The sequence below is a fragment of the Cnephaeus nilssonii genome, assembly GCF_951640355.1.
Source record: "Cnephaeus nilssonii genome assembly, chromosome: 3".
In the NCBI taxonomy this organism is placed as follows: Eukaryota; Metazoa; Chordata; class Mammalia; order Chiroptera; family Vespertilionidae; genus Cnephaeus; species Cnephaeus nilssonii.
Window position 1 is genome coordinate 61,163,678 of NC_137074.1, and position 12,591 is coordinate 61,176,268.

Here is a 12,591-nt window from a genome sequence, read left to right on the forward strand (position 1 = left end):
GATGCCCGAATTTATCCATTAGTTTTCTGAACAAGTCTGATAAAACCTGATACATATTCTACAACACATCCTCTACAGTAAGGGATAGGAGAGGAGGTGGTAAGATGATGGAATATTACTTTACTACTTTACTTTTATCTTCTTTAAAACATGTTAGGAAGTGTAACATGTTTCCATGTGTTATCTCATATCCTAATATGTTATCCATATCAGATAACACTGATACTGATTCTGTTTTTTCTTAAATAATCATGCTGATTTTTTTAATTTATTTTATAATTGAGGAAACTCATATCTAGAAAAGCTGAGTGATTTATCCAAAACTACATCCTTGTGTGTTAGGGAAAACACATATATTTAGGTGAGAAATGTTTATTCTAAGTTTCCCTGATATGTTAAGACTAGAGGCCTGGTGCATGAATTTGTGCACCTGTGGGGTACCTCGGCCTGGCCTGCAGGGATAGGGCCCAAACTGGCTCTCTGACATCCCCTGAGGGGTCCCAGATTGTGAGAGGGAAGTTCTCAGGTGACACACTGCAAAATCGGGCTCCCTCCTCTCTGGTTCCAGGTGTGTCACCCGAGAACCACAGCTGCCAAGTCACTGCAGCTCAGCAGCTCCTGTATTGAGCATCTGCCTCTTGGTGTTCAGTGTGCATCATAGCTACCAGTTGGAGAGTCTTCTCCTGGTGGTTATTGCACATCATAGCTACCAGTTGGATGGTCAGATGGTCAGACGGTCGCTTAGGCATATATATATATATATATATATATATATATATATATATATATATATATATATATGTGTGTGTGTGTGTGTGTGTGTGTGTGTGTGTGTGTGTGTACGGATGAATAGATAGGTAGATAGATCAATAGATAGACAGATAATGTCTATGCAGTGGTCGACAAACTCATTAGTCAACAGAGCCAAATATCAACAGTACAACGATTAAAATTTCTTTTGAGAGCCAAATTTTTTAAACTTAAACTTCTTCTAATGCCACTTCTTCAAAATAGACTCACCCAGGCCATGGTATTTTGTGGAAGAGCCACACTCAAGGGGCCAAAGAGCCACATGTGGCTCGCGAGCCGCAGTTTGCTGACCACTGGTCTATAGGTATGTGTACATATATATGGAGATAGTGAGAGAGAGAGAGAGACATGGATGTAGGGAGAGAATTATTGTAAAGAATTGTAATGCAATTTTGAGAACTGTCTGGGCACATCCAAAATCAATCATGCAGGCCATCAGGAATGAAAGTCTTGGTCAGAAGCTGATGCTGCACCCCACAGAGAAGTTCACCTTCTTCAGGGAAACCTGTCCTCATGGCATTCAACTGAGTTGATCAGGCCATTCTAGAATATTCAGGGTAATCTATTCACATGATTCACTCATATGTGGAATCTAATGAACAAAATAAACTGATGAACAGCATAGATCCAAAGACACAGAAGCATGGAGCAGACTGTGGAATCTCAGAGGGAAGGAGGTGGGTGGGAAGAGATCAACCAAAGAACTTGTATGCGTATATGAATAACACATAGACACATACAATAGGGTGGTGAAGGCCTGGGACAGGGGCGGGCTAGAAGTGGTCTATGGGGGGAAAAGGGGGATATAATACTTTCAACAGTAAAGATTTTTTTAACTAACTGAGAGAGGCACAAGAAGCTACTGCATTATTCCTCTGACCCAGCTGAACTGAGGGCAGTGATATTGGGTTTATTACCCAGGAGTCATGGGCTGACTGGTCCCTGTTTGAGAGGCTAAGTGCACACAAGGTTTGCATGCGATTTTGTCACAGCCTGGGACCCTTGGTGTATTACTCTTTCCTAACACAGCCTTAATATAACCTCCTCTCTTCCAGTGTATATCATGAAACTAGCTTCATTCTTCCAATTCAATCTTGTGTTCTCTGAAGAAAAAATGCCCAAAGCAATTTTCACCCCATCACACACTGGTAATCATTTTATTTTTCTGATTATGTTTCCTTCTCTCTTTCAGCCCTTTGGTAAATTACACAGGGACCCTTTATTGTCATTCTCTCTTTTTCTTTCTCTCTGTGTCTCTATGCTAAGTGCCAGCTGTCATCGCTTGGCAGATAATTACCATTTTACAAACAGTATTTAGGGAAATGACATCAGTTTCTGAATGTATGGCTGTCATGTTATTCACAGGGCTTTCCTCTGTTAACCACCTTCTCTGTGTGCAGGCTGGGTGGAAGCAGTGGGGATTGAGGGGAGGGAAAAAGGGAAGACCCCTTGGCTCTAAGCTTTTGGAGAACAATTGCATCCCATTTGTCACTGTTATTCTGACAACCCTCATTTCGCTCATCCCAAACCCTCCCTGCCATATTCTTTTAGTGAATAAATAGATGATTGCTTGTACGAATTCAGTGGAATAGCTTCCCTATGTGCAGTTGTTATAGCGTGAAGAAGCCAGTAGGTGGAAAGACAGAGATACTGGCGTGGGTCCTGCATGATAGTATCTGTTGGATGGTGCAGATCTCTCCCTCACATGATGTTCTCAATTGTTCTGTTGGATGAACAATTCCTAAAATACTATGAGGTATGCAGTATTTATTAACTACCTTCTGAGGGTTAACTGGTGTCTTAAGAAGGGCAATGGATTTGAGTTAAGTAGTCTGCATTCTATTATGTGCTCTTAGTTAATTAAGAAAGGTGCATCTTGCCGAAACCAGTTTGGCTCAATGGATAGAGCGTCGGCCTGCAGACTGAAAGGTCCCAGGTTCGATTCCGGTCAAGGGCATGTACATTGGTTGCAGGCACATCCCTGGTAGGGGGTGTGCAAGAGGCAGCTGGTCGATGTTTCTCTCTCATCGATGTTTCTAGCTCTCTATCCCTCTCCCTTCCTCTCTGTAAAAAATCAATAAAAATATAAAAAAAAGTAAATACCCCAGATTTAAAAAAAAGAAAAAAAAAAGAAAGGTGCATCATTTTGCCTATACAGCCCTCAGTTTACCACTGTGAAATAGTAACAGTAATAACAATGATAATGATAAAGGTAGCAAATGTTCTGCATGTCAGCCACTGTTCCAAGTACTTTATTTATGTTAATTATTTAACCTTTCAATAACCTTATGGATATACCATATTCTGCATACTTTCCAAATGAAGAAACAGAGACAGAGAGGGCTAGTTATTTTTTAAAATATGTTTATTGACTTCAGAGAGGAAAGGAGAGGGAGAGAGAGATAGAAACATCAATGATGAGAGAGAATCATTGATCGGCTGCCTCTTGCATGGCCTCTACTGGGGATTAGCCTGCAACCCAGACATGTGCCCTTGACTGGAATCAAACCCAGGACCTTTCAGTCCTCAAGCTGACATTCTAACCACTGAGCAAAACCATCTAGGGCTAGTAATTTTTTTTACTGGGTTTGAACTTGGGCACTCTAGTTCTAGAGTGTAGATTCCTGGCTACTGTGGGCAATGACTAACTCAGAATTTTCAATTAGCATAAAGGAAGTGGGTGAGGGTAATGTATGGGATATTGCATACTAATCACTGGGAAGCCTTCCTAGTTATGAGACCTATCATTTTTCCCCACTCCTAATCTCTGTGATAAGGTTCTCATATTGTTTGCAAAGTGCAGTATCACTAGAAGGGGAGGGTTGCATAGTTTGGAAAGGATTCCTCATGCCAGGTTGATAGTTATTATGCTAGTGAGTTCCTAGTCCTCTGAGGCTTAAGAAAAGGAATTTTATGATGGCAGCAAATTGGGCTGGATAGCTAACACTTTGTAGAGTTGAATTACAATTTTTATTGAATCAGAGGAGTGATCAGAATGAACAAGCATAGCAAGTTCAAGCTTGTGGTAAGTCACTTGGTGCATTTCTACAGTAGGAAATACAAGCACTTTCTGATTCACTAATTGCCAATTTACCTACAAAGATCCCTTGAATAAGAACAGTCCCTTAGTTCGCAAAGCTGCAGTCCTAGTGGCCTGGTTTCTTCCCTGTACAGCAGAGGATGTCCTCATTTTTTATTTTACTAGAATTCCATGTTTGACTTCTTCCCCACCACAGCTCTTCCCCTTTTTCTGCTTCCCCTTTCCCCCTTTTTCCCTGTTACTTAAGTGCAGCCAGGACTGCACCAAAGGTAGATGTACTTCTGTCCTTAAACTAGACTTGAGAATGAATCTGATATAGAATGAATGATACAAATGGCTTTTAGAGTTTATGCTGCCATGAACATTGTAACATAGTGATGTGACATGAGGGCTTAAACAGAATCTATGGGTAGAATGAAACCCCAAGAAAGTTTCCGGTTTGGCAGACAAAACATAGACCTGAGACATGAGAGGTTTCCTCTCAAATGCTAATCCTGCCATTTTTTTTAATATATTTTTTACAGAGAGGAAGGGAGAGGAAGAGAGAGTTAGAAACATCAATGAGAGAGAATCAGCTGCCTCCTGTACACCCCCTTCTGGGGATTTTTCCGGAACCAAGGTACATGCCATTGACCGGAATCAAACCTGGGACCCTTGAGTCTGCAGGCTGAGGCTCTATCCACTGAGGCAAACTGGTTAGGGCAATCCTGCCAATTTTTGACTACAGCCTTAAGTCATTTAACATTAACTTTACTCATCTATCACATGGAGATAACTTCTTTGCAGTATTGTTATGACAAAAAGAGATAATATGTCTTGCATATGTTGGAGCAGATGGACAGATAGCAACCATTATTATCAATCATGCTCATCAAATTACTTCTGTGGGAAACTATAGAGACATATTCCAAATAAATAACTTCTATTGTGGTATTTTAAGAATTCTTTTACAAATTAGAGGATATTCATCATTTTTACAAAATACTCCCCTCTATTTAGTTTGTTTTTAATGGATTGAATATAGAAGAAGCAAATAAAATTATCTTTTAGCACTTAGGACCTAGAAATAAAGAAATAGCCCCAAAATGGCCTTTTCTAGACTTTCTCCATTAACAGGTAAACAGATGTAGAATTATCAGATTAACTATCAGTTAATCAGTTAAACATGTAGAATTATCAGATTAATTATCAGTTATATGGATGTGTTGAACTGTGAGGCAAAAGGAAAAAATGGGAATTGGAAAAAAATGCATTAGCACAGAAAACAAACTGACCCCCCTCATACTTATGCCTGAGGAAGTGAAACTGTGAGCCTGAATCTAATACCTGAGGCATTTGTTATCCTGATTCAAATTTTCTGTTTATTACTTTTCATATTATTAATAAATGACTCAATAACAAAAGGTCATAAGGTCTTTGGCTAAAAAAATCTTCTGATAAAACAGGGCATCTACATTCTGATGAAATATTTCACTGGGGGGACAGTTTTTACATTAATGTTGTGACTGAAAGGAGTAATGAGATACAAAAATGAAGTTTTTATTTATTTATATTGCACCTTGGTCCAGAGAAAATGTTGAGTGGAAACTAAGGTAAATATCTGATTTGCCAACAAAAACAACTAAAAAGTAAATAATGTGTGTGTGTGTGTGTCTGTGTATGTGTGTGTAAAGCACTTAGCAATGATGGTACTGAGCAAAAGCTCAACAAATGATTGCTATTAACAATAATGACTAATGACAAACATGAAATTTTTATCTCATAAATCCATCACTGTGAAGAAATGCAGAAATCCAGGATGTGGTACTTTTTGCTCTCTCTTCATTGTAGCATTAGCGGTTCTCTCCACTGCTTCCCACATCATCCAGGTGTCATGGACCATGGTGCTTAGATTGCGGAATAATATTGTAATAGAAATTTCTAAATCTCCATGGTGTGTGTGTGTGTGTGTGTGTGTGTGTGTGTGTGTGTGTCAAAAAATTTCACAAAATCAAAAGAGGATGTCAGGAAGTGCAGTAGGTAAGGTTGTTTTTCTTTTCTTCCGTATTTTACTTATTTTTTATTTGATTTCAGAGAGGAAGGGAGAGGGAGAGAGAGATAGAAACATCAATGATGAGAGAGAATAATTGATCAGCTGCCTCCTACATGCCCTCTACTGGGGATCAAGCCCACAACCCAGGCATGTGCCCTTGACCAGAATTGAACCTGGGACCTTTCAGTCCACAGGCCAACGCTCTATCCACTGAGCCAAACCAGCTAGGGCCAGTATTTTACTTATTAATCAGATATATATTTTTTTAACTTTAAAAAGCAGGAAATTTCACTATTCTTTCTCCTTAAGACCCAGTATATACATATATATATATATATATAATCTAATGATAGACAAATATGCAAATTGATCGCACCTTCGCTACGCCCAAGCCACGCCCACCAGCCAATCAGGACGAATATGCAAATTATCCAAACAAAGATGGCGGCTAATTTGCATATCACGACAGCGTAGAAAGAAGCCAAGAGCTGCAGAAGGGAGCAAAGCTGCAGAGAAGCAAGCAAGCCGGGGGGAGGAGAAGGGAGGAGCGGAGGCGGGGCCGGGGGAGAAGGAAGTTGAGCAGGCGGGGCCGGGGGAGAAGGGGCGGGGCCGGGGGAGAAGGGAGGAGCGGAGGCGGGGCCAGGGGAGAAGGAAGGAGAGCGGGCTGGTGGAGAAGTTAGAAAAGCAGGGGGGCTGGCGGATATCGCGGGTTGGGGGACAAGGGAGGAGAGCAGGCAGGGTGGGTAGAGTGCAGCAGGAAACCCTATTGCAGGATTTTTCCTGCAACGGGAACGCTAGTATATATATATATATGATGAAAAAGCAAATAATTGAGCTTTTAAGGAAATTAGCCATACATGTGTGTATGTATGTGTGCGTGCATATGGCTGTTACACATATGTGTGTATATGTATGTGCATGTGTGTTAGTGTATTATATTCTAGATTTAAACTTTAGCTTTTGTCACATTCTCTCAAGTTTAGAGGAACAATTGTATGACCAGGAGCTGCTAATGATATGGTAAATTGTCTTCTGCTGTGATTTGAAGTAGGTCATCCTATCTAATAATAGACAAATATGCAAATTGACCATACCTCCGACACACCCACAAGCCACGCATACAAGCCACCATCCAATCAGAGGGGGCATGCAAATTAACCCAAACCAAGATGGCTACAGCCACAGAGAGCAAGGTTTCCCAGGTAACAGAGGAAGCCAAGCTTTCCGCCTGCCCTGGACAGGCCTAAGCCTCCACTCAAGCTACAAAGTTTCAATTATAGAAGGTAAACAAATTCAAACAAATGGCGGCAGAATGGAGCTTGAGAGAGCAGGCCCGGGTTGCCGCTGGCAACAGGGGAAGCAAAGCTTTCCGCACACCCTGGCTGGGCCCACCCGCTTAAGGCAACAAAGTTTCAATTATAACCCCAACAGAAATGGCTGCTGGCCTCAGAGGAAGCCCCAGGCTTGGCTCTGCTCCAGGCTACAAAGTTTCAATTGTAGAAGGAAAATAAATTCCACATACCAGGGCCTCCACTTGGGTTGCCAGGGGGCATGGCCGGCCTGCAAACCACCACAGGCCCCTCGCTCAGGCTGCCCCACACCCCAAGGGAACCCCCACCTGATCCGGGATGCCCTTCAGGGCAAACCAGCTGACCCCCACCCCTGTACCAGGCCTCTATCCTATCTAATAAAAGAGTAATATGCAGATTGATCATCACTGCAACACACAATATAGCTGCCCCCATGTGGTCAAAGATCCTGCCCCCATGTGGACACAAGATGGCCAGCAGGGGAGGGCAGTTGGGAGGCACGCGGCCTGCAAGGGAGGGCAGTTGAGAGGGACCAAGCCTGCAAGCGAGGGCAGTTGGAGGTGATCAACCCTGCAGGTGAGGGCAGTTAGGGGTGACCAGGCCGGCAGAGGAGGGACGTTGGGGGCAAACAGGCTGGCATGGGAGTGGTTAGGGGGTGATCAGGCTGGCAGGCAGAAGCAGTTAGGGGTAATCAAGAAGGCAGGCAGGCAAGCAGTTGGGAGCCAGCAGTCCTGGATTGTGAGAGGGATGTCCGACTGCCCGTTTAGGCCCGATCCTGGGTGGCTGAGGGACAACCCTCCTCCGTGCACGAATTTCGTGCACCGGGCCTCTAGTCTATGTATAAAGTTGAGAGAAGACAGGTTACGGTAGGGTGAGGAATCTTTATGGCAGGAGAAGAGTTCACTTTTTCTTCTTTTTTTGAAGACCCACTGACAATACTCTATGCCTTTGCTGCCCGATACAGTAGGCACTTGCCACATGTGACTTCTGAGCACATCAGATGTGGCTGGTCTAAAATGAGAAATGCTTTAAGTATAAAATGTGCACCAGATTTCTAAGGCTTAGTACAAAAAGTGTAAACTGTATCATTAATATTTTTGTACTGATTGCATATTGAAGTAATAATTTAGGTGCATTGGGTTAAATAAAATGGGTTTGTGGAATTAATTCACTTGCTTATTTTTATTTTAGTGTGGTGACTAGGAAATTTAAAAGTATACTCATGCCTCTCTATTGCTTGCAATACATTTCTATTAGAGAGAACTGAGTTAGGCATGCAGTTGAAGCATAGGACCCCATGGAGGTTTGGTTGTAGGCCTACACTGTGATGGAGTTAAGAGTCGGATCTCTGTTGTGAATTGGGGGGTGGGGAGCAGCAATTTTCCAGCTTTCTGTTGTAGATTTGGTGGGGGGGGGGGGCAAGTTTCCAGCTTGGTGGGAGGGTGTGAAGAAAGGTCATCACAGTGATCATACAGACCTAATTAGCTGAGACACACTTTCACCAGTTTCAGAGCCCATAGTTCGCTACATATAGGAAAACAAAAAGGAGTAATGTGGAACTATGCCCCTTTCATAGTTCTGCTTTCTTCTTCAGAGAGAATGTGTGTGTGTCTGAATGTTATTATATTCATTTATTATCGTTGGCTTTTTCATCGCAGACAGGGTTTGCCATTCCATGGGGTAAGAATCTTCACAAAGAAATTGTGATGCTGAAAGGAAGTGGAACTCCTATTGCATTTGGACCACAACTGCTTTATTTGTAGAGAGGCAAGATCGTTTCTTTCCTGTCCCAGGTGTGCCCTTATTTGAGGACTTTGTCATTTAACTCCTCACAGCCTTGTTTCCTCATGTATTCCAAACTCTAATATTTGATAATGCTGTGAAATACACTGGAGCACTTTCGCATCCATTTGTAATTCCCGCCAGCCTTATTCAGTAAAAGGGCCTATGTGCAGATCTGCCTGGTCACTTCTGCTTGCTTTGCATCTGAAAGCCGCAAACAGTGGGACTCTAATTCACTCGGAAGTTTTATGGTTGAGGAAAACATGTCTAGGCGGTCCCTCCTTTGGCCCCATTCTCTAAATTGAGTCTAAAACGGTTACTATGGCAACACAAACCCTCAAAACTTGATAGGTCTTCTTTAATACATCCTATTTTGAGACACCTATACAAACAATATTTCTGTATGGTGCAGGGTCCGATTCATTTTAATTTAAGGCTGATGTCAGTTAGAAAAGAAATATCTATCAAAGCAACTTTTTTTTCCTTTTTATTGACTTTCGTGGGGTGACACTGGTTAACAAAATCATATAGGTTTCAGGTGCCCAATTCCACAACACATCGTCTGTACACTGTATTGTGTCTAACCCTCTAGGAAATGAGGCCCTGCGTGCACTGAGGATTGAGAAAGGAACCGCTATCTTAGAGCGATACCTGCGGGGCTGTCCATCTGTGAGTGTTAAGCAGTGGGAAATTTCCCTGGGAAAGAGAAAAATCTCCGAGAGATTTAAAGATCCTATTGAAATGCACACTGTGAATTGCCATTCCCCACAAAGGCTCGCTAAGCTGAGACAGTGAATGAACACAAGTCTCTCTAACGGGCCAGTGCTGACAGCCTTGGCACCACTCTTCATATTCCAGCAGCCTCTCCTGTCATCTGCACAGCCTGCGGGACCCTCGGAGGCCTGGGGAGAGGCAGGCGGAGCGTTTTCTCAGGACCTTGTGAACTCTTGGCTGGCCTACAAGCTAAGATGTTCCTTCAATCAGATTCCCTCTGTGATTAAAAAAGAGAGAGAGAGAGAGAAAAGAAAATACGGCTGATTTCAAATTCACTTTAGGATTTAAAATCTATTATGTGTTTCAGTTGAGTTCTTTGCACACCTGAAACTCCCTTCCTTTAATCACCTTCTACCAGCATTCAAGTACCTTGTGGATTGACCAGCGAGATTGCTCTTTTACCGCTAATGCCACCTGAGAGCGGCTTGCTTTTACAGCGTTCCTCATCAACTCTTTCTATTTTCAGCTCTCATCTGATTCCCTTCACGCACACCCCACTTTGACGTTTCCGCTCCCATTGGCCTTGACATATGTCTTTATATTCCTTATTTCGTTGTTCAAAGTGTATGTGAAAGCACTGTATTGGGCACCCAGAGGTCTGAGTCCTATTTCTGGATTTTCCGCATTCTCTATCTGTGACTTTGAAAGGGAGGGCTTTGTTCTTCTTCCCCTCTGACCAGAATTTGGTAAAGACGAATGTGATATAATTGATCCATATCTGGGGTGACAATGAAATTGAGCATTACTGGGTCTATGCAGACAGCCCTCAGCTAGGGGTTAGGAGATCTGGTTATTCTTTCTAAGTCCCCAAAAACCTAAATACAGACATGAATCACAATAGGAGGGTGCCATGGCAGCTGAGATAATATAAGAATAAATATATAGGCTTTACCACAACAATAAAGGTTAAATATAAGGAAGAACTGTAAACTTAAAATATAATAATAATTTATATAACATCGATGTATGATTTTACATTATTCCATTTCAATGCTTTGATAGTTCTTATTAGAAAGACATTGTTTAATAGCATCCCATTTCAAAGCCTCTCACCTGCCTGGCCAGAGCTTTTCTCATCGGTGCTGAAGACTGGCAAGTATGATAATACATGGTCCCAGAGAAAGGCAGATGTGACAATCATCAGGGCTCTGGAGATCATTAGTCACTTAGTGAGATATTCTGTGATTCTATGCAAACCTCTACGCCAGTCTCCATTATGGATGTCTAAGCAATACTTTACATACATATCAGAAATGACATCCTTGGGGAAAAACAAGTCTTAGGGGTTATAGATGATTCTCAAGATGTCTGTGAGCCACCTAACAGGTGCTTTGGGGATTGTTGGCTACTTCCCTCCATAAGAACAAATTAGTAACACTCCGGAGGCTTAATTTCTTATTTTTTTCCTGTCATGCTTACTGGGGGAAAAGCAACATCCTGCTCAATACAAGTGGCTCTCTGTAAAATCTCTTTCTTTTGAAGTCATTTTGGAAGTACAGAAGTTTGTGTGTATGGCAGACCTAATTATTTCCTTTTGCACTCTGGTGGTTGAAGCATCTCATTTTTTGGAATAGATCTGACTCTAAACAGTTGTCTGTAAAGTGAGTTTTGTCAATTCTGTACATGAAATATTATTTCCCCATTATGCATCATTTAAATTAAGTTTAATTCAGCAAACATTTTCTGAGGGCCTCTCACATGCCCCGCACTGTGCTGGCTGTATGGGCTCTGGAGATGAATGAGATGCAGCTGTTGCCTTCAAGAAGCTAGCGATCTAGCTGGAGAGTCAGACCTCTCAGAAATGAACTCCGGCAGAATGTGATGTGTGCTGTAATGTCTGTATGAAAAGCATTATAGAAGCAAAAGGGAGAGAGTAATTAATCCCACTCAAATAGGTCAGGGAAAGCACCACAGAAATGAGATTGGAGCTGGGCTTTGAAGGATGTTTTAAAATTTTTCCAGGAGTGAAGAGTTGGGGGAGGGCAGTCCAGGAGAAAGAAATGCAGAGTAGAAGACACAAAGACTTATTGCAGGGAGCTATAATGCAACAGAACAAGAAAAATAAAGCAAATATAAAAATTAAATGTGTCCTCAGTGCAGTATAAGATGAAGGATTAGTAGGACATGGAATTCTGAGCATCTTTGTCTGTGTCTTGCCACATGGCAGCGATGAATCTCTTAAGACAGAATGCCAAATTAGATTGTTTTTACAAATGTAACTGATACGTGGAGAAATCCAGACTACGGGAAGAGATTGAAACCAGAGGAACTAATCTGTGGAGATGACGTGAATCTAAACTAAGTGAATGGCTATGGGGATGAGAACAGGAGAAAGGAAGACAGGGGACATTTGAGAAGTAATGTTGAGAGGATTTGGCGACCAGGTTGGTAAGAGGCAGGTATGGGGTGACTTCTCCAAGACTTCCTAGCATGGCTGATTGGGTGGATGAAGATGTTTTGACAGGACTTTAAAACATTGGAGGAAAGAATACTCACATTAAGAAAGGAAGGATTTAATATAGCTATGGATATTTGCAGTTGAGATGTTTGTGAAACATCCAAGATGTCCAGTATGAAGATGTAGAGTTCATGAGAAGAGGCAGGGCCAGAGGAATGGATTTGGAAATCATCAGTACATAGGTGGGAGTTACAACTCTGGAAGCAAGTGTCCACCTTGCCATAAGATAAAAAAGACCCCCCAGAGTGATAAAAATGAGGCAGTGAAACAATCACTGATTTGAATACTCACTTTACAAACTGATAGCCTTGTCCTTTAGAAAAATTAGGCCACCTCTGCAAGACTCAGTTTCCTCAAAACCTAAACTACTGCTCTTCTCATGCCT